The sequence below is a fragment of the Anomaloglossus baeobatrachus genome, chromosome 10 (assembly GCF_048569485.1).
Source record: "Anomaloglossus baeobatrachus isolate aAnoBae1 chromosome 10, aAnoBae1.hap1, whole genome shotgun sequence".
Taxonomy (NCBI): domain Eukaryota; kingdom Metazoa; phylum Chordata; class Amphibia; order Anura; family Aromobatidae; genus Anomaloglossus; species Anomaloglossus baeobatrachus.
Window position 1 is genome coordinate 138282233 of NC_134362.1, and position 22859 is coordinate 138305091.

A 22859-nucleotide genomic window follows, 5' to 3' on the forward strand; every position below is an offset into this window, starting at 1 on the left:
TAATTTCCTTTCATCAATATCATAATTACATTTGCCCAGAGATAACTTCTTAGAAAAGAAGCCACATGGATGAAGTTTACCAAGAGATGGACACTGAGACAATACAGCTTCCATCCCCACCTCTGATGCATCAACCTCCGCTATGAAGCATTCAGAAACATCAGGCTGTACTAATACGAGTGCCGACAAGAAGCATTTTTTAGACAGTCAAATGCGTACAAAACACCCTCAGACCAATCTGAAACATGTGCACCTTTTTTCGTCATGTCAGTCAGAAGTCTTGCTTTGGCAGAGCTTTAAGGTTCTCAGGATTGTTCCATTTCAATATAGCCTGCAATTGAGTAGGACCCATCCTAAAACCAGAAGCATAACTTATGTAGCCCAAAACGTAAGTTCCCTAAAGGAGAATACACACTTTTCCAATTTTGCGTACAACTTATTCTCTTTGAAAATTTGCAAAACCTGAATGACATGTTTCATATGAGAACTAAAATCCTGTGAATAAATGAGAATGTCATCAAGCTAAATAATAACAAATTTCCCTAATAGGTGAGAGAACTCATCATTAACAGAATGTTGAAAAAATGCGGGCGTGTTAGAACGAATGGCATTACCAAATTTTCTAAGTTACCCTGCTTCATATTTAATGCCCTTTTCCAAACATACCCGTCTGACCTGGATCAGATTATTGCAGTTATGGGGAAGCAAAAAAAAAAAAAAGGGAAAAGACAAATACAAAAATACAAATGAATCCTTAGAAGATGCAGGGGATTTAATGAAAAAGCAATAGACATCCTCAAAAAGAAGAAAACTTCATTAGAATAATTTTTCTTAGTTATTTTACTTAAGGTGTCAGATACCCCATCATAAAAAGATTTTTTTTTTTTTCCTTTCTCCTTTTTTTTCTTTTTATATTTATATATATATTAAATGGGGAGTTTGGCAGATTGGTATAGTGGGTATCAGTACATTGAGCAAGTCACAAATGCGATTAGTTGGGGCAAGACACAAAAACCACCACGTAGCAAAATCGCGGGGTAATCTATATGCAAATATAGCACAAAAAACCTCTGTTTGTCTTGCTATATGAGTAAATTTGTAAAGAAAGCAGAAGAATTGGGAAAGTGAAGAAAAACATCCTTATGTAAATAGAATTGTTATATTACCTGATTTTTTGTATATTTATTATTCCAAAAATAGAATAAAAATCCCATCTAAAAATTCTTATATGGACTGACAAAATGAAATGAAACAGCGTGTATCAGCACCTAAAACGGTCGCAGATGCGGTTCCCCGGGGCCAGATGCAGAAAACACGGCGCAACAGAGCCACTCAGAGATCTGCATATGGCTACAACAGGAAACCGCAGCGGCGGCCTGATGCACATCAATGGGAGTAAAACTATTCAAGATTCCCAAAGGAGATAAGTATGAGCAAAACCATTGATTAGATTATCAAGGAAGTGTAGTAGGTGTGAGCACACAAAAAAAAAAAAATTGCGGGTTCGGTTCATCGGGGTCAGGCACAGAAAACACTGCGCAGGGAAGCCGTGCCGCCATCTGCATGTGACCACAACAAGAGACCGCAATGGCGGCGTGTCACCCGTCCATAATGGTTAAACATGTTTGGGACTCCTTAAGAAAAAGTAGATGTAGACAAATTGTCACCATAAATGAAAAAGTTTTTTTTACCTGATAGGTAATAGAAAAAAGGAAAGAAAAATGTACAAAAAAATTATATTGATATAAAAGGAAACACCTCGGTTACTTACCGGTAGCCGTTTTTTCCAGAACCCATGACAGCACCACGTGATTATATGGGTGCTGTCATGGGTGAGGGGAAAACACCTCGGTTACTTACCGGTAGCCGGTTTTTCCAGAACCCATGACAGCACCCATATAATCACGTGGTGCTGTCATGGGTGAGGGGAAAAGACAGATTGTAGTTCTAAGTATATTGCATAATGAGATCCTGGCGTGTGTTCAGACCATATGGTATGCGGGTGTTCAATTTAAAAATCCAAAAGGATTCCCTATTGAAGAGTTTTCTCCTGTGATCGCCCCCTCTATTTGGCTTGAACACCTTTTCAATACCCATCAATTTGAATGTGGAAAGGCACCTATCATGACCAGCTGAGGGAGTATTCTCCGGTCGTGATGTCTGTATTACCAAAACCCTTATCCTAAAATAAACACACGGACTGCATGCGACTTGGTTTAAAATGGCCACAGCAGCCTTTATTGCCTATTGTGCACAAACTAAGCACCTTAGGGACGCCGTCCAACGGGCGACCCAGGATAACAACACACAGATAACAATAGACAATGCCATTTACATGACCCTCCCGGGGGCAGGCCCAGTCCATAACTACTACTCCCCTTGTCCCTGGCCGCAACACACTGACCCAGAGACGAGGTGCCAATCACCCACGGATTGACACCCCCACACTTTGGCAGAACCCCGTGCCTGCCACATCCCGGAACCGAGAGCCACCATACCCAGACAATGACTCCCGGTCCAGTTACCAGTCACTTCCAACCTCTGGACCAGACCTACCCCCCCCCGCCACAGGACAGACCACGTGACACCTTACGTGGCCTGGACCCGCCACACACCAAAAGCTCGCTCAACACCATCCTGCAGGCCCAATGCCCATAAATCCACTCCAATGTCGTTGAGGTGCACTCCGTCACCCCTCCGAAACCGCCAATCTGCCGGCTCCAACTCCCTGTGCCTCACCACAATCCCACCGTTCCTGGTCACAAACCTGGCAACCACTCGATTCACCTGGGCCCTGGCCTTATTGACCTTTTCCACCGACCGAACCCCCCTCCACGACAACCTGGTCACTATGTCTGACCACACGACAATCAAACCCGGGTACTGCTTCCACAACCGCAGCAAGTCGATCTTTATATCCCAGATCAGATCCCGCGACGCCTGGACTCCCAGATCATTACCTCCCACGTGTAATACCAGCACATCCGGAGGCCGGTCAACCTTACAATTACGACCAAATTCTGGGACCACCCTGCCCCACTCCATGCCCCGAACACCGATCCACCGAACAGTCGCCTGCCCACGATCCAGACCTAGCTACCGACCGTTCGGGCGAACTGCCGCCCGCCGAGCACCCCAAAACACGAAGGAATGCCCCAGAATCCAGATTAGGCCAGAATCCAAAGACAAAACGAAAACAACAGAAATTAAAACCAATAACATCACCACGATCAACGCCTCTCAGAAAACCCATTCTACCTCCGTCCTCTAACACTTGTACGTTACCCCCTCTTTTTTTTTTTTTTTTTTAATATATAAACCACTTCCAAACCGCCAGACCACCTGTACCTAGACCAAAGTTACCATAATGCTACAACAGCTGCGGCCTCACGTACCGCCGAAAACAAGAAGATTCCCATCTACCAATACGCTTTACCACCTCATCTCCAAGCCCCCAACGAGCGGCCTCCGTAGCTGCCCCTATCCGAAAGGAATGCGACCCGAAATCCTCCGGGCGCTCCCCCACGTTCCGCAAACTTCACGGCAGAACCGCTACAAACTGGAACCTTGATAAAAAAGACCCATCCACGTGCCACAAAAACGGGCCCGGTAAACCCCCCCTTACGGCCATGAATCTCTCCACCAAACGTACTGGGCACAACTCCTCCCCCGGGACCGCGTATAACACCACCAACCTACCACGGCCCAGCTGATCCGTTTTTGACCGACTAATCCAGCACTCCGCCTGATCACCGCCCACTCGCACATCCTCAAGCAGCAACCCGCCGCCTGTCACCCTGGACGGGCTTACCAACTCACCGATCCGGAAAGCCCCATAAAAAGCAAGACCGAAAGCCGTTGTAAACAAAACAGTCTCTTAAACCGACTCACAAATGCCACTCAGGCCCCCCACCAACCGCCTCAACAAACCAAACGATACGGGGCGCCTCTTGTCCCTCTCCCGCACACTGCGGCGAAACCCCCGCAAGGCCCGTCGAACCCGAAAATCCTGCGAAACATCTCGCTCCCCTCTCACTTTTAACCAAAACGCCACCGCCGCCACCCGATGTGCCACGGCCGACGCCGATCGCCCGGCCGAGAAATCCACACTCACCAATGCCAGTAATGCCACCAAGTAATCCACGCTCGCCCCATCAAACATCCGACCCAACAACTCCTCCCATTCAGCCCACACCTTAGCATATCGGCACCAAGTCACCTCAGTCACCGAATTCCGAATCAATTCTGAGATCACCGACTCACCAGATTCCATAAATCCACGGGACACTCCACTCCGACTTCGTCCACCCAAGGTAGTAGCGCCCGAAACCTGCTGAACTGAAAACGAGACAAAGCGTCAGCCACCCCGTTGTCAACTCCCGGAACGTGCTTTGCCACCACCTGTACATTCATCTGCAGACATCTCAACACTAAATGCCGCAAAAACACCACCACTGGCTCCGACTAAGCAGATAAGTTGTTAATAGCAAACACCACTGCCTGGTTATCACAATGGAAGCATACCTTCCTCCCGGCAAAACGCGACCCCCACAGCTCCACTGCTACCATGATAGGAAATAGCTCCAACAGAGCCAAATTCCTGACCAAACCGCTCTCCCGCCACGCCTGTGGCCACCAACCCACACACCAGTGACCTCGAAATACGGCCCCAAACCCTGCCGACCCAGCCGCATCGGTGAACAGCTGTAACGCCCCGTTAGACGCCACCTTCTCCATCACCAGGGCCCGGCCATTGAAACACTGCAAAAATTGATCCCACACCAAAAGATCGTCCTTGATCGCCTTCGTGATTCGCACTAAATGTGTCGGCGACCGCACACCTGGCGTCGCCGTTGCCATACGTCTCGCAAAAACTCTCCCCATCGGCATAATCCTGCAAGCGAAATTCAATTTCCCAAGCAAGGACTGCACCACCTTAAGCCGCACCTTCTTTGCCGCTTTCACCCCTGCCACCGCGGCCCTCAAATCACGAACCTTCTCCTCCGGCAACCTACATTCCATGGCAATAGAATCGATCTCAATCCCCAAAAAAATGCATCACAGGCGCCGGGCCTTCCGTCTTATTGGGAGCCAAGGGAATTCCGAAGCTGCCCGCGACTTTCTGCAACGCAAATAACAACCCCGCACAAACCATTGAACCCGCCGGCCCAACACAAAGAAAATCGTCCAAATAGTGAATAATGGACGTAAGCCCAGACACATCCCGAACCACCCACTCTACAAACGAACTAAACGCCTCAAAATATGAACACGAAATTGAACAACCCATTGGCAAACAGCGATCAACATAATAACTGCCATCCCACCAGCAACCTGACAAATGCTGACTATCTGGATGAACCGGTAACAACCGAAACGCCGCTTCCACATCTGCCTTTGTCATCAACGCCCCCCGACCCGCTGCCCTGACCAGGTCCAACGCCTTGTCGAACGACACATAATATACCGCCGATAACTCCGGTGCAGTGCCATCATTCACCGATAACCCCTCTGGGTAAGACAAATGATGAATAAGCCGAAATTTGTTCAGCTCTTTCTTCGGCACAACCCCCAACGGTGAAACCGCCAACTTCGAACATGGCGGGGCGTCATAAGGACCGCCCATTCTGCCCAAAACCACCTCCTTTCTCAGCTTCTCATCCACCACATCCACATGATCCCGAGCAGAACGTAAATTACGGTACGGCGGGGGCGATGGACTAACAGCCGACGGGATACGGAAACCGTCAGAAAAACCAAACCATAACAACGCCGCTGCCTCGCCGTCCGGATACCTATTTAAAAAGGGGGCCATCGCTTCTACCTTCACCGGCGTCATCCCTTTTTCCAACCCCGTCACCCACTTTTCCTTTCCCCTTTTTAAAACACTTGGACAGGCTATGTCCTCCCCCACAACCTGAGCATTCATGCTTAAAGCGGCATGCCGCTCCAAACCTGCACTGCCCCTCAATATATTGCCAACAGAAACCTTTTTTCTGACTTTCTGGGGACCCGGCCCCCGGTCCCACGGCACCCCCCCAAAAGGACTGAGTCGGTGCCGACATCAGTCGCATTAATAAGGAACTATCCTTATGGTCCCATCGCATATCCGGCCACAACGCCTTCCGCTGCCGGAATTGCTCGTCGTAACACAGCCACGCCAGCCCGCCATAAACCCGATAAGCCTCCCCTATCGCATCCATGTAACCAAACAAGGCCGAACAATGCCCCGACTCCTTTTCCCCGACCACGCTCGCCAAAATCGCAAACGCTTGTAACCAGTTTGCAAAAGTCCGAGGAATAAGCCTATAACGGCGCTTTTCCTCCTCGTCCTTCTCCTTTTTGGAGTCGCTCGGCTTACCCCTATCCAGATTAAATTTCTCCAGGGGAAGAAGAGAAAAAATCTCCACATATTCCCCTTTCCAAATTTTTTCCCGCACCTCCTTCTTTAAATGAGCCCCCAGCGGGCCCTCAAAACAAACATAAACTTTGCTTTTAGCCCTATCATCTAGGCGCACCACCTCATCCTCCTTCTCCTTTTCTTTTCCCTTTGCCCCCTCCGCCGCACTCCCCCTTCACCCCCCTTCCGCCGCGCCCGCTCCGTCCCCCCCTCCCACCGGCACTGCCCCCCGACCTGTCTTCCCCACCCACGCCGCCGCCGGCGCCTGCGCCGCCCCCCCCCGCAGCCCCGGCAACCGCCGCCAACCCTGCAACAGCCCCAACAACTGGCTTCACACTGCTGCTCCGCCGGGCGCTGCCGTGTCCACAGCCGCCCCCCGCCACCGAAACACCCTGCCAGTGCAGCCCCTGACGCCTCCGCGGCCGTCTCACCCAACCGCGGCTCAGCGTCCCCCGATACCATCGCCTTGCTGTCCTCCGTCTGCCGTCCATCCGACTCATCTGACAGCACACCTCCTCATCCTTGCCGCTGACCTCTTTTTCCATCCGACATCTGGAGGGCGCCGCCGCGGCACCCCCCCACCACGGCCGGACCGGGCCGCCGCGTGGGCAGAGCCGTCCCCACTCCATCTCTTGCCCCGGGGCGACAGCCCAGGAGACTGTCCTGTCCCCCGCGCCGGCACCCCAGGCCTCAACCTCTTGCGCCCGCGCCCACTCCCTCGCCGACTGCCAGGGGACTCTGGACGCGGACGGAAAGACGCCCGGCTCTGGATCCCAGCCGTCGCCGCCTCTGGCCCTCCTGGGCCGCTGCAGGCCTCCGCCGCCGGGTCCTCCCGCTCCCACGGGAGACCGCTACATCCGGGGGCTGCACAGCGGTCCTGAGTGACCGGGCGGTCGCCGCATGGCTCACTCCGTCACCCCTGCTCACTGCCGCGCCAGGGTCAGGCACCACAGACCTCCCCCTGGCGCTGGACCTACCGCCGCCTGCAGCCCCTCGGTCCCCCCGCCAACTGCAGGGGGAACTGCTGGCCTCCATCCCTCGCCGAGCGCGCTCCCGACCTGGAGCCGCTGCTGTCACTGTAAATCAAGCCCGGAGGCCGGGACCGGAAGTAGGCCTCACGCTGGCTACTCCCACCTCCCGACCACCGCGGCTGGAACGCAGATTCCTCCTGCTGCTGCTGGGAGCAGCAGCCAGACTCCGCTGCTGCTCGGCCCACTGCGGAGGGTCCCTGGAGGGGCTCTGGCATCTCCTCCTCGCCCCCCCACCCCCGGGGAATACCTGCGGGGGGGCCGCGACTGGCGCCCACCACGGCTGGGGGAGCGAGGGGCAAGTGCCGACGGGTTAACCCCGGCAGCCCTGATGTGGGTCTGAACTGCCAGGGGCCCGTGTGCTGCTACGGCTGCTTCAATCAGGCGCTGGAGTTCCTGCAGATCAGCCATGGTGGTCCTTGTGCTGCCGATCTCTTGGCGTCCGGAAGAAGAAGAGGAGGTAACCCCCTCCTCTCCCAGACTAACCCTTTCCCTACTCCTTCTCTTCCTCCCAAGCTAAAACCACCCCTTAGTACCATATTAGGCCTTCCTACCAAACTGTCCCTATTAACCCCATCACTCCCTAACTCCCCCTTGGTCATGTCGCCCCTCCTCTCCAAGGGGGTATCCATGGCTTTCTTGTATATCTACAAAATGTTTGGAGACAGCAGAAATATTAACCGCAGATACGTTTAAGGTGTCTGACATGTGGCGTCTAATCCGTTTTTTTAAAGGACCACCTGTACAGCCTATGTACTGGACCATGCAGGAGGTACATTCAGCAAGATAAATAACATGGGGAGTATTACAATTGATGTAACTCTTTGTTATGTGTGGCCCCAGTGTTGGTGGAAAAAAAAGTTTTACTTTTATTCGCATATTTACATGAAATGCACTGATTATGTCCACAGCCATAAAAGCCAGTACATGACAGCCAGGTTTTCCCAGATGTATGACTGCTGATAACACTTGGCGAAAGAATATTAACTAGGCTAGTAGTCCATTTGGCAACAAAATTGATTTAATATTTTTCAAGAATAGTATGCAATTTAGCATCTTGGTGTAGTACAGGCAGGTATTTTTTTATGATTTGAATTATTTCATTATATTGCGGGGAGAAGACAGTACTAAAAGTGACATTGTGTCTGTTTATTCTTCTTTTAACATTTGAATAAATCTGCTCTCTCTAGGTTATTAACTATTGTATGTGCACGTTGTAGGCACCAGTTTGGGTAGCCACTGTTTTTCAACCTGGCTATAGTTTTTTTGGATTCTGAAGGAAAAGTGTCAGAACGGAAGCAATTTCTTTTAACCCTAATAAGCTCTCCTAAGGGGATGTTTTTGATTGTGTGACGAGGATGACATGAAGTAGCTTGTAAGGTAGAATTACAGTCAGTTTCTTTTTTGTATGGATAAGCATCAATTTTGCCCAAATTACTAGTTAGAGTGACATCTAAGTAATTAATTTTACTGGAATTAGTGGAAAAGGTAAATTTTAGATTGAAGGGGTTGGTATTGATAAAATTAACAAAACACTCTGCCTCTTCGGGAGTACCTTTCCATATAATTAGTAGATCGTCAATGTACCTAGTGTAAAAAATGATATGATCTGTAAATAAATTATTAAGAGTGTTGAAAATGTACATTTCTTCAAACATGGCCACCACAATGTTAGCTAATGAGGGGGAGAATCCCCCCCCATGCTAACTCCGCATCTCTGTAAAAAGAATTCATTGTCAAAAGAAAAATAGTTGTGAGTTAATAAAAAATTGACAGCCGAAATAATAAAGTCCTGAGTGTTGAGAGGATAGGAACTATGATTTCTGAGGAATCGGTAAATACAGTCAATGGCCACATGGTGAGGGATAGATGGGTATAGACTAATAATGTCGCAAGTCATCCATAGATAGTCAGAGTGCCACTTAATAGGTTCTACATTATATAGAAGGGCTTTAGTGTCCCTTAAGAAGCCAGGCAGTTCTTTGACCAATGGTTGAAGAAAAAGGTCTACCCATGATCCCAGTTTTTCCCCTAAAGAGCCAATACCCTAAATAATGGGTCTAAAGGGGGGAGGGAAAACCCCCTTATGGATTTTAAGTAGAGCATGGTATATAGGAATCACTGGGTGATCAACTTTTAGATATTCAAATATTTTTTCAGTATAGATTCCTTTACATAGTCCTTCATCCAGAAGCTTGTCAATTTTTTCTTTAAACAATTTAGTGGGGTCTCCTTTAAGATGGACAAAGGTACTCTGATCATTGAGAGTGTCTTTGTTGATTTTAAAGTATAGCCCAGAGTCCAAGATTACAATCCCTCCCCCCTTGTCTGCTTCTCTGATCACCAAGTTGGTGTTAGATTTCAAATCATTGAGAGCTATCCTTTCTTGGGTAGTTAAATTGTTATATTCCACTTTGTGCGATTTGTCTAAGCAAACCAGATCTGATTCAATTTTTTCTTGGAAAACATCCAGAATGGAAGGTCTGGATTGCAAGGGGTAGAAATAAGGATTGGAAGTCCTGAAGGTATCTTTGGGTAACGTGTCATAATTTCTCGATTCTGTTTCAAGGGCTCTTACATCAGTCAGTTTGATTAACTCATTAAAGCCTGGGACTAAGTTGGATTCAGAGGTATTATCATTGAGCAAGGGATCAGCATCAGGACTAGTTGTAGAATCTTCAGAAAAATGACATTTTAATGTGAGGTTCCTTGCAAACTTATTTATATCCAGGAGAGTATTAAATATGTCAAATTTTTTAGTGGGGCAAAAGTTTAAACCTTTTGACAAAACAGAAATTTGGTGCTGTGATATTATTTGGGCATATAAATTCCATACTGGGTAGATCAATATCAGGTTTTTTTGGTATTATTTTTGTCAGTTCATGTCTCTCCTGTTCCTTCAGAGGATAAATCTGAGGAATCTTTAGCTGTGTAATTGGTGGAGACTGAGGAAAAACTTGTTTCACCAAAGCTGACTTTTCTGTTACGATTTTTGAAAAAAAATTTCTTCTTATATTTATTATTAATAAAAACAGGAGAAACACGAGTATAATGCTTGAAAAATGATTTTATTGATAACAGAGGCAATTAAAAACCCCCCAAGAGGGGTAGGAGAGTGAGAAAGAGAGTGAAGAAAAAAGGACCAGGAAAAATGGTTGAAAAGCCAATCAAGGGTATCTGAATGTCCGGCCAATACAGGGACAATAAATACAATAAATACAATAAATTGCACAATGCCCAAGTACAAGATTAAAATGGACGGACACACGTTGATATAAATAACATATATAAAGTGCCAGTGTGTAAAAAGATGTAAACATAGACTGAATGTGCGTGCCGGAGCTAAGGTGCTATTAGTATAACCGGCGCCTCCAAATAAAGGTGCACAATTCAATAGTCAAAAACTCTCACAAGGCACAGAGAACCATCAGAAAAGATCAGCGAACCATAAATCCTGGGACCAAAAGAAAACACCTACGTACGTTTCACAAGAGTGAGGTAACCACCAGCTTCATCAGGGTGAAAAAGAAAAGTGATCCCAGGATGCGGTATGCCCTGTTTTAAACCCTCCTTCAAGTGCCATAATAGTAGTCAGCTGTGCGTATTAGTCTGACACTGCTAAGGCGGCGCGTGCGCACAAGGTCCCCCCCTCCCCATCCACCGGATCCAGCCGTCCGGACTCAGTGCGCACGCGCGGGCGGCACGGCAACAGCCATGACGCTCGCGCATGCGCAGAGGCCCCCAGGACGCCGAAGACGGAGGGCGGGGGGAGAGGAGCATGGACGCACGCGCACAAGCAATGCAAGGTAATAGGAGCCGGGACATGCAGAGGGAAGAATATACAAATAACTGCGAGGCCAGAAGTAACATTATTGTTAATAACGACGCATGTAGGAAAGCAGCAGATGGTCCAAAGCCATATTGTATAGCACGTCCATTATCTTCGGGCTCTCAGGGACAGCCGATGCCATGACATGAAGAGGGTCTAGATAAAAAAATCATCAGGGGAAGTACAGAAGAGGTAAACTAAATCTGAAAGGAAAATAGAGAAAATATAACTGTGAGAAGCAAATAATAATATCAAAAAACACATCCAGGGAGGGAAAATGAAAAAGTGAAAAAAGAAAAATGAAGATAGGAAAAAGGGGAAAGAGAAAAAAAACCCCCAAGGGGAAGAAACTGAAGAAAAAAACAACAATATATTCATAAAGTGGATTCATAAAAAGGATGAGAAACTAATGTTCTCATTAAGGCCGTTTGGAGTAAGGGTCCCCAGAACAGCAATCCACCTCGCTTCACAGCGGGCCAGCAGTTTTTTGAGGTTTCCACCTCTATTGCCGCCATGGATAACATCAATCCCCCTCACCTTCAATGAACTAGGGTCACAATTATGATGGTTCAAAAAATGACGTGGCAGTGTCTTTAAAAGGGAGACATCTTCCACTGACTTGGCTGCCCCAATGTCCCTCACATGCTCCCTCACCCGTACCCGGAGCTCACGGGACGTGAGACCGACGTAGATGAGGGAGCATGCACAAGTGGCAAAATATACCACATGAGTTGTACCACATGAGATATGATGTCTGATCCTAAAGTCACGTCCGCCGTCTGCGGAGTGAAACGTGGTACAACGAAGGACATTGGGACACGCCACGCAGTGGCCACATGGAAAACTGCCATGATTGGGTCCCCGACTGCCAAAGGGATTCCTGATGGGGGGGATGTAATGGCTATGGACTAATACATCTCGTAAATTCGGTGCTCTTCTAGAGGTCATTGAGGGAGAATCGGTAAGGAGACTAGACAAAATAGGGTCCGTTCTAAGCACCGGCCAATGCCGCTTCAGAACAGACCGCATAGTGTCCCACTGTGCGTTATAAGTACTGATAAATCTAATCACCGGATCCTGAACAGAGGTTTTCTTTTTGTACTGCAATAGCTCATTACGAGGAGTATTTTTAGCTCTTAAATATCCATATTTAATATTGCGTTTGCTATAACCTCTCTCCAAGAAACGGTGATGCAGATCAGTTGATTGTGCCTCAAATTTCTCCACAGTGGAACAAATGCGCTTCATGCGCAGAAACTGGCCCGTGGGGATAGCACGGATGGTCGAGGGGTCGTGAGCTGAAGAAGCATGTAAAAATGCATTAGTTGAAGTACTCTTCCTAAAAACATCAGTTTGTACCATGCTACATGAATCAACCGCAATGTTGATATCAAGAAAATCTATGTGTGTCTTACTATATTTATATCCTGAGTCATATTGCAATGGATTGTTGAAAATCCACTTGTGACTTTTAGGATCGCTACTTCCAATAGGTGGCGCTGTGCTAGAGTTTGTCTCCTTTACTGGAGAGACAATTTGTATATTTATATGTTAACCTGATACCAAAATCATTGCGGTTAAGGTTCTGCATAAAAAGTTCAAGCTCCCCCGTTGTGCCCTGCCAAATCATAAAAATGTCATCAATAAAACGCAGCCAGCACTGCACGTGGGCGCTGGTCTCCACGCCCTCGTCACCAAAAACCAACCTCTCCCAGAAACCCAGGAAGAGGTTGGCGTACGAAGGCGCACAAGCCGCGCCCATTGCAGTGCCGCGCTGCTGGAGATAAAAGACATCCTTAAAAACAAAAAAATTATGCGTCAAGGCAAAACGGAGGAGTTCCACGATAAAATCGACCATCCCGCCATCCCGACCGGCGGCCTCCAGATAAAAACGTACTGCTGCCAAACCATCCTCGTGTCTAATAATAGTATATAAAGTCTCCACATCTGCTGTGACAAAATACATGTCCTCCTCCACAAAGACGCCGTCAATCCTGTTTAGGACGTCCGTAGTGTCCTTGACAAACGAGGGCCGTGTGTCCACTAATGACTTAAGGTGGAAATCAATAAATTTACATACAGGATCACACAAACCCTCGATGCCAGACACTATCGGACGTCCCGGCGGAGTGGCGGCATCCTTGTGGATTTTTGGAAGGAGGTAAAATGTGGGGACACGAGGATATTTGACAGTAAGGCCTTCAGCCATTTTTTTATCAATAATGCCATCATCAACAGCTTTAGTGAGGATCCCTTCTAACTGAGCAGAGAAGGAGGGTAAGGGGCAGAAGTGTAATCTGCTGTAGGTTACTTTATCTTTGAGTTGGCGAAATGCCTCCTTCTCATATTTCTTCACCGGCCACACCACTATGTTCCCCCCCTTGTCCGCAGGTTTAATGACTATATCATCCATCAATTTTAGTTGTTCAAGTGCATTTCGCTGTCGATGTGTAAGGTTGTCAAAACTGCGTCTCAAGGGGATGGCTCTAAGATCATCCATGACCAGCTTCACAAACACATCGATAGCTGGACACAAAGAGAAGGGGGGGAACCTAGTGGATTTTGGCAACAAAGATGAAGGAAACTTACCAATGGAAGGGGTTAATTGTTCCTGCAGCAGATCCTCCAATGCCCTCAAAGCCTCCCTCTCAGCCCGATCCTCCAAAAGAGGGCCCTTGTGATGCAGCTTAGCTAGTATAACTTTCCGGGCAAATATATGGACATCCTTCATGGCTGTAAAAAAGTTAAAAGGGTTAGTGGGTGAGAAATTTAACCCTTTTGATAAGACCTCAATTTGAGTCATCGAGAGAGCACGTGATGAGAGGTTGATTACCTGTAATTTAGTAGTCGGCTGTTTATTATTATGCATAGTCGCAGATCGTGCAGGTTGATGGCGACTTTTACCCTTTTTGGATCCCTGGTCTAAGCCAGGGTTATCATCACATGCTCTGCTCGAACCCCCAGACTGCCCCTCGTCCATCGAAATAAGAGATTGTAAGGAGGTAGATCTTGATCGAGAGAATGAATTATGACAAGAGAATGATCTTCCTCGTGCCTGGTTATTCTTCCACTTATAAATTCGATTTAAAAGATAGTCCTGTGAATCTCTATGAAACTTCTTAAATTTAAGAGTCTTAATTTCCTTCTCCCATTTGGTAAGATCATTCTCAACCTCAGTATTTAGTTTCTCAAGGGCCTCCGGTGTAAGCGACTTTTTTAAGGTGGAATCAATACCATCAATTTCCTTTTCAATAAGATTAAGGGACGAACTATTATGATCTCTAAGTAGTTCCATATATCCTTTGGAACAATTATGTGAATATTGTTCCCATTTAATTTTAAAATCATCATTCTCAATGGGAAATGAAGGAAAAACTTGTACCCTCAGACCACGGGGAATGAGGTTTTTTTCCAGGTATTTGTCTAAGAAAGTACGATTCCACCAAATTTTTGTACGCCTATAAAGGAGGCCTTTATACTTAGGGAGAAGTGTTGCTGTGGACAAACTATCTTCAGTTTCAGGAATAAAATTGCCATCAGTTTTCATTTCATCATTAAGTTTATTGAGCCACGTCTGGTCCCGGGCTCTGAAATCCATGGTAATCCAAGGAAACACTGTGAAAAACACAGAATAAATATAAATAACAAATTCCATAGGGATTACATATAGTATGTCCCTTATAAACAAAGCCAATCAAGGGTATCTGAATGTCCGGCCAATACAGGGACAATAAATACAATAAATACAATAAATTGCACAATGCCCAAGTACAAGATTAAAATGGACGGACACACGTTGATATAAATAACATATATAAAGTGCCAGTGTGTAAAAAGATGTAAACATAGACTGAATGTGCGTGCCGGAGCTAAGGTGCTATTAGTATAACCGGCGCCTCCAAATAAAGGTGCACAATTCAATAGTCAAAAAATCTCTCACAAGGCACAGAGAACCATCAGAAAAGATCAAGATTTTTTTTTTTTTCTCTTTCTCCTTTTTCCTATCTTCATTTTTCTTTTTTCACTTTTTCATTTTCCCTCCCTGGATGTGTTTTTTGATATTATTATTTGCTTCTCACAGTTATATTTTCTCTATTTTCCTTTCAGATTTAGTTTACCTCTTCTGTACTTCCCCTGATGATTTTTTTATCTAGACCCTCTTCATGTCATGGCATCGGCTGTCCCTGAGAGCCCGAAGATAATGGACGTGCTATACAATATGGCTTTGGACCATCTGCTGCTTTCCTACATGCGTCGTTATTAACAATAATGTTACTTCTGGCCTCGCAGTTTTTTGTATATTCTTCCCTCTGCATGTCCCGGCTCCTATTACCTTGCATTGCTTGTGCGCGTGCGTCCATGCTCCTCTCCCCCCGCCCTCCGTCTTCGGCGTCCTGGGGGCCTCTGCGCATGCGCGGGCGTCATGGCTGTTGCCGTGCCGCCCGCGCGTGCGCACTGAGTCCAGACGGCTGGATCCGGTGGATGGGGAGGGGGGACCTTGTGCGCACGCGCCGCCTTAGCAGTGTCAGACTAATACGCACAGCTGACTACTATTATGGCACTTGAAGGAGGGTTTAAAACAGGGCATACCGCATCCTGGGATCACTTTTCTTTTTCACCCTGATGAAGCTGGTGGTTACCTCACTCTTGTGAAACGTACGTAGGTGTTTTCTTTTGGTCCCAGGATTTATGGTTCGCTGATCTTTTCTGATGGTTCTCTGTGCCTTGTGAGAGATTTTTTGACTATTGAATTGTGCACCTTTATTTGGAGGCGTCGGTTATACTAATAGCACCTTAGCTCCGGCACGCACATTCAGTCTATGTTTACATCTTTTTACACACTGGCACTTTATATATGTTATTTATATCAACGTGTGTCCGTCCATTTTAATCTTGTACTTGGGCATTGTGCAATTTATTGTATTTATTGTATTTATTGTCCCTGTATTGGCCGGACATTCAGATACCCTTGATTGGCTTTTCAACCATTTTTCCTGGTCCTTTTTTCTTCACTCTCTTTCTCACTCTCCTACCCCTCTTGGGGGGTTTTTAATTGCCTCTGTTATCAATAAAATCATTTTTCAAGCATTATACTCGTGTTTCTCCTGTTTTTATTGAATTTGAGTATGCTTTATGCCCCTTGTTTATAAGGGACATACTATATGTAATCCCTATGGAATTTGTTATTTATATTTATTATTATACGGAGTTGTACTGGTTTGGAAGGATGATCGCCATGTATAGATTTTATTCATTTTATAGTCCAAGACATCTCTTTCGAATTTATTTTTCTTTCTGTTGGCAATATTATCCTCAAGAGCAGTGAGACGTTTATTTAAATTATCCTGCATCGATATAAAATCTCTGTGGTCTTTAAATTTTTCCAAAGCAGTTTCTGTCTCTGTGAGTTGTTTTTTAACATGATCCAATTCAGTTTCTTCATGTTTGACTATCAGTTCCATTAATTTAATGGAACAGCTAGATAACACAGCATTCCAGCTATTCAGAAACTCTTCGGTATAAGAGGAAAATGTTGGATTTTTAAGAATTCTTAGACCACGAGGAATCATATTTTTTTCAATATAAGAACGTAGAGAGGTGGAATCCCACCATAATTTTGCTTCCTTAGTCTTGTTTTTTTCTAGTTGTTTGTGTAGGAGTAAAAAATCCTTATGCACATGTGTATCAGAATCCCCTGCCTGCTGATCAATGGTAGTTTGATCCGTATGAGTGTTAAAAATGGCATCAAATTTATATCTCCTATTTTTTGGTGGATCCATAGTTCAGTGGAGTGATCAAAGTGGAAAAACCACTATATGTGAAATCATAAATATGAAGCGGGAGCACAGAAAACAAGAACCAAAGTATTAGGAAAAAATAAAAAAATTTCAGCTCACCTCTCTTCACCCTAGGGTCCACCACCTATGCACGGAACGCCCTGGCCTGGGTGGATAAACACAGTCAGAGAATAAAAAAATGTTTCCAGCATCGGTATATGGAGAATTGTTATTGTGACGCCCTGGCAAAACCAAGGTGTCACAGAGCCTGCAAAATCCAGCAAAGTGCAGGCCATTCTCCTCCTTGGTAATCTGATCCCACACCAATGCAGCAGGACAGACACCCCCCCCCCCAGTGTAAAAGCTAAACAGAGCAGGAGGGGAGGGGCTGCTGCAGAGTGAGTTTGGAGTGTGAAGAGAGCAGACCAGGAGAGCTAGCTCCTGGCTGCTATAAGGAAGGGAAGTGTGAGGAAGGGGCCCCGAGGTAGCCGGGGCAGGGTAGTGGCCCGCCGGTATCCAGGGTTGACCCGGATCACTGCAGGGGGAGTGGGCTCCCCGTTCCCGACTGAGGAAGGAGAAAGAAGCGTCTGGCTGCAAAACAAGAACAGGATCCTGCTGCACTCCGTGTGGGACCCCAAACACCCTCCGCACCGAAGGCTGTGGACTCCGGCAGTTTCTGGTTAATTCCTGACTCTGTGTGAATTTCCTTGCAAAGCGAACTGTGAGTAACAATAACCCCCGGTCCAACCGGGCACACAGCTCTCAGACGGCCTCCATCTCCTCCCTGCACCACCTCACCGGGGTCCCGGGACACCAACACCCTACCCGTGGAGGGAAATCACCACCTTGCTGCCCACCACCATCCCCGGGATCCATTTACCGGCAGCGGCGGTGCTCCGTTACCTCACCGCACACCACGGGTGGCGTCACGGACAATCTCCCTTACCTAATCCCCTTCTTACTGTGGAGCCTGGGATCACAGACCGGGTCACGCCACCGTGATACCCACAGAAGTGACCCCGTGGCCCAGATCTGAGCACCCCTTATCCAAGGGCGGCACATTATAAAACTAGAACATTTATTTAGTCCATTAAAAGCAGGATGCCACACACAAAAAGGGCAAAGGGGCACACTGTGAGAGACACGGGGATTATCCCCACCTACGCGTTTCAACCTTGCGGTCTTAGTCATGGAATGTATGGTATCTCCAAGAAGCAAGTATTTAATACAAATGCAAGGGGCGTCATAGGGAGGAATCAGTGTTCTAATTAAAAACAATTATTCACAAGCTGTGCACTTGTTAAGATGCATAGAAAAACACAGAGAATCCACATAATGACATAAAAACAGATATATCATGTGGGAAAACACAAACTAGTGAAATATACATAAAAACACAAAATGAAATAACAAGAATGAATGAATCATTAATAAAAACATGAGATCCATGTTTGCAGTTATGGGGAAGCCAAAAATAAAAAAAAAAAAAAAAAAAAAAAAAAAAAAGGGAAAAGACAAAAAAGTTGTCTTATTATACAAATGAATCCTTAGAAGATGCAGGGGATTTAATGAAAAAGCAATAGACATCCTCAAAAAGAAGAAAACTTCATTAGAATAATTTTTCTTAGTTATTTTACTTGAGGTGTCAGATATCCCATCATAAAAAGATTTTTTTTTATTTTTTTTCTTTCTCCTTTTTTTTATTTTTATATTTATATATATTAAATGGGGGGTTTGGCAGATTGGTATAGTGGGTATCAGTACATTGAGCAAGTCGCAAATGCGATTGGTTGGGGCCAGACACAAAAACCACCACGTAGGAAAATCACAGGGTAATCTATATGCAAATATAGCACAAAAAACCTCTGTTTGTCTTGCTATATGAGTAAATTTGTAAAGAGAGCAGAAGAATTGACGCCCCTTGCATTTGTATTAAATACTAGCTTCTTGGAGATACCAAAAGACTAAAGCATTTTTGTATATTACTATTTATATCGTGGTTGGTGTGCCCCTTACGCATATGCGGTGCTCTTTCTCTTCTCAAAGTCTTCTGCTCTGTACATCGCATTAGGGTGCACCCACTTTCATTTTTATCGGTGGTGCGCTCCTAAAAACATATTACCATTGGCTCTTGGAGATACCATACATTCCATGACTAAGACCGCAAGGTTGAAACGCGTAGGATGGGGATAATCCCCGTGTCTCTCACTGTGTGCCCCTTTGCCCTTTTTGTGTGTGGCATCCTGTTTTTAATGGACTAAATAAATGTTCTAGTTTTATAACAATTCTCCATATACCGATGCTGGAAACATTTTTTTCTTCTCTGATAAGCAACCTGAAGGTACAGCTGCATCACAGGGGCCCGGTGTGGACTCCAGCAGAGAAGCACCAGAGAGGGCCTGCGCAGCCTACCACATGGGGAGAAGGAAGTACCACCGGTCCCAGCAACAAGAGGGCCATTGCTAACTCCGAGTGCAGGGTCCTATAAAAACAAAGGAAGAACAGGGAGTAGGCCTCAATACTCGACTGGCCAAGGTGATCACCTCAAGTACTTCCAGGCCGACCGGATCCCCTTCACCACCTGTGACGGTCTCCCAGGACTGGACTGTTCTCAAAGTAAAAGAAAAGAAGGTAAAGAGACTGTTTGTGTCAGTTCTTTTCACGGTCCTGGTTAGCCCTGCACCCTTCCCAAGCACCCACGGTTGCCCCAGGGCACTGCTCCACCTGTGGGAAGCCGAACCAGCCCAGCTGCTAATCCATCAGCCCCGGCGGTCCCATCCAGCAGCGGCGGCCCCATAGCCGCATTCCACAGATGGCGTCACGAATATTCCACAAACTCTATTATATATCACCACCACCATCACTGCCATTTTAGTTGACCTCACCAGGGTCACGGAGTCGGGCCCCGCCACCACTGACTACCCCCGGACTAGTCCGGCCCGACACCGGGTGTCCCATAGCCTTGGGGTGGGTGAGTCAACCTTGGCGTCACGAACAGGATATCGTGCCCGGTCCCACCGGGTACTGTGCGCCTTGCAGGCTGTGCTTAAAAGACTGTTTTATTGTGTGAACGTCGCCGCCATTAGCCTCATAGAGTGCAGGAAGAAGAGGGGCGTGCCCGAAAAAGAGCGTGAAGAGAGCGCGCCATCAGAGCGGAGGTTCGTTAACCCCGCACGTCTCTGAAGAGATTTTGAAAAGGGAGCGGAGCCTGGTAAGGTCTACTAAGGGGGAAGGAAGATGTCTGACTCCGAGGGAGAACAGGTGGCTGTTATAGCCCAAGACGCAGCAGCATCGGCCAATGTGATCCCAGTCGCCGTCGCCCCAGCCCCCGCTGCAGCGCCCGTAATGCCGCTCACCATGCCGTACCTCCCGGGGGCGGACTGGCTACCGCAGTACTCCGGGGAGTCACATACCCTGAGCGACTTCAGGGAAAGACTGCACAGCTTGTTTAAAGTGTACCCTCTAACTGAGAGCCAGAAAGTGGGCATAATAATAGGACAGTTAACTGGCGCAGCCCAGCGTGAAGTAAAGTCCTGGCCTGACCCAGAAAAAGGGACAGTAACCCAGATACTGGCTAAGTTGAAGAGTACTTTTGACACCCGCACCGCAGCAGAAATAAAAATGAAATTCTTTGGGTGCAAACAAAGGGCTAAAGACAGCATACGGGACTATGCCTTAAACTTGCAGGAGGCACTGAAAGCAGTTAAACAAGTGGACCCAGAAAGCGTGAGTGATGAGGACAAACTACTGACTGAGCAGTTTATAGAAGGGCTCCTGTCAGACGCTCACAGGACACAGCTGTGTCTCATGGTCCTGCAGAATCCTGCCCTGAACTTTGCAAAGTTTAAGGACCAGGCCATTCGTGTACTGAGAGAATCTACCGAGAATCTACACCAAATGACCCAGTACCCCTCCGGCCTCTTGCTATCACATACCCAGAGGTGGTGCCTGCAACCCGAGCCACAGCAGGGGCTGAGGCGCAGACCTTGGATAAAGATCCCGCTGCAGAGCTCAGGCAACAGGTCCAAGAACTGACCAAGACAGTGGCTGCCCTCGCAAAAACAGTGCAATCTCTACAAGTGACCCCATCGCCGGCGAGAATCGAGTTGGCCTCCAGCCCAGATAACGTCCCGTGGATGCGGCAAAGGAGGATTCCGCTGACCCGAGGAAAAGACACAGACCGGTATGATTCAGCTGGACAACCGATCTGCCGCCGCTGCAGCCAGGCGGGCCACTATGCAAGCCACTGTCCTTTAAACGGGCCGAACCAGGGGCCAGGAGCCAACCCCCAGGTTTAAGAAACCCCGGCTCGACTTCCTGGCGCAACAAGTATGTGGGAGGACGACCGGTCCTTCCTATTGTGCTGGATGGGATCCCTTTGACTGCCCTCCTGGATACGGGATCCCAGGTAACAACCATACCATATATACTGTACAAAAGATGCTGGGCTGATTCAGATATTACCCGCGGCCCAAATGATGATTTAACGATTATAGCCAGTAACGGCCATCCCGTGCCCCAAATTGGGTATAAAGAAGTAACCATTAAAGTGGGGTGGATAGAATTGCCATCTCAGGGGATAATAATTGTGGATATTGATCGCAAAGAATCTAACCCACTGCTAACAATCGGTACAAATGTAATGGAAAATTGTCTTGCCGAAGTGATAATTTTGTTGCAGCAGGTGGCTGAAACTGCCAGCTCCGGGCAGCTGCGTGCCTTACAGAGGGAGATCAGAGCCCTGATGAGGAGGCAGCAGGTAGAGCTGGCTGGAGGAGAAATTGGCAGTGTGAGGGTAAGTGACCTGTGACACCCTGGCAGGGTCGGACTGGGGTGCCAGGGGCCTACCAGGGAAATTGCCTCTAGGGGCCCACACTATAGCTACCATAAACGTTTTTATTACTTGATCATTTTCGGCTTCCCTCAGTATAACGTGCGCCTTTTCACAAACTCTACAGTGCGCAGTAGAGCCCTGTCCTGTGCCTGCAGATAGCGCAGTAGAGACCTGTCCTGTGCCTGCAGATAGCACAGGATTTCTTGTACCCTCTTATTTATTGCAGTTAATAATGGAATCTGTTATTTACAGTCAGTCGCAGTTTTTCTTACACACGGACATTCCTTGTCCTAGGAAAACCACCGAGTCCATCAGCCAAACAATATTTAAACAGAAGCAGAACGTTATCCAGCATCTTCATATGGAAACATTTACTAACATTAATCCCCCTCTGCCTCCATCTATCTGGGAAATCCCCTGTAAGGGTGCGTGCCCAGCCGTCCACGATCAGTGTTTGCAGCATGTTGGCTGTAGCATGGTTCAGCTGCATCCAAAACGCTGCGTTGTAAGTACAAGCACAGTGGATGGATTTCCGCAGCAAACACTGTCCTGCAGAGCATCTTTCTAGACCACAGCATGTCAATTCTTTGCTGAGTAATCGCATGCTCCTCCGTAGGGAGACAACAAGCGAGAGACCGCAGCACACTGAAGCCTGATTGTGGGCACTGACAGCTGCGGTCGCCTGCGTACTCCTGCGGAGGAGACGCGCGGCCCCGCAGGTCACCACCCGCTGCGGGGAGTCCTGATAGTGGGCACATACCCTAAGAGTCAGTATGTGGAGGTGTGAAGCATTACCACCCAATACACTTTTCCATTTGGAGACTGTGGTGAATATTTGTCTTCACTATAGTTTCTAAACTAGTCTTACATGTTGGATAAACCGTTCACTAGTCCTGTGTATTCTGACAATACTGCTCTTGTCACGGGCGGGGAGGAGGGTGTCAGCACACCGCGCTCACCCCTTCTGCTCGGGTCCGGCAGCTGCTCAGTG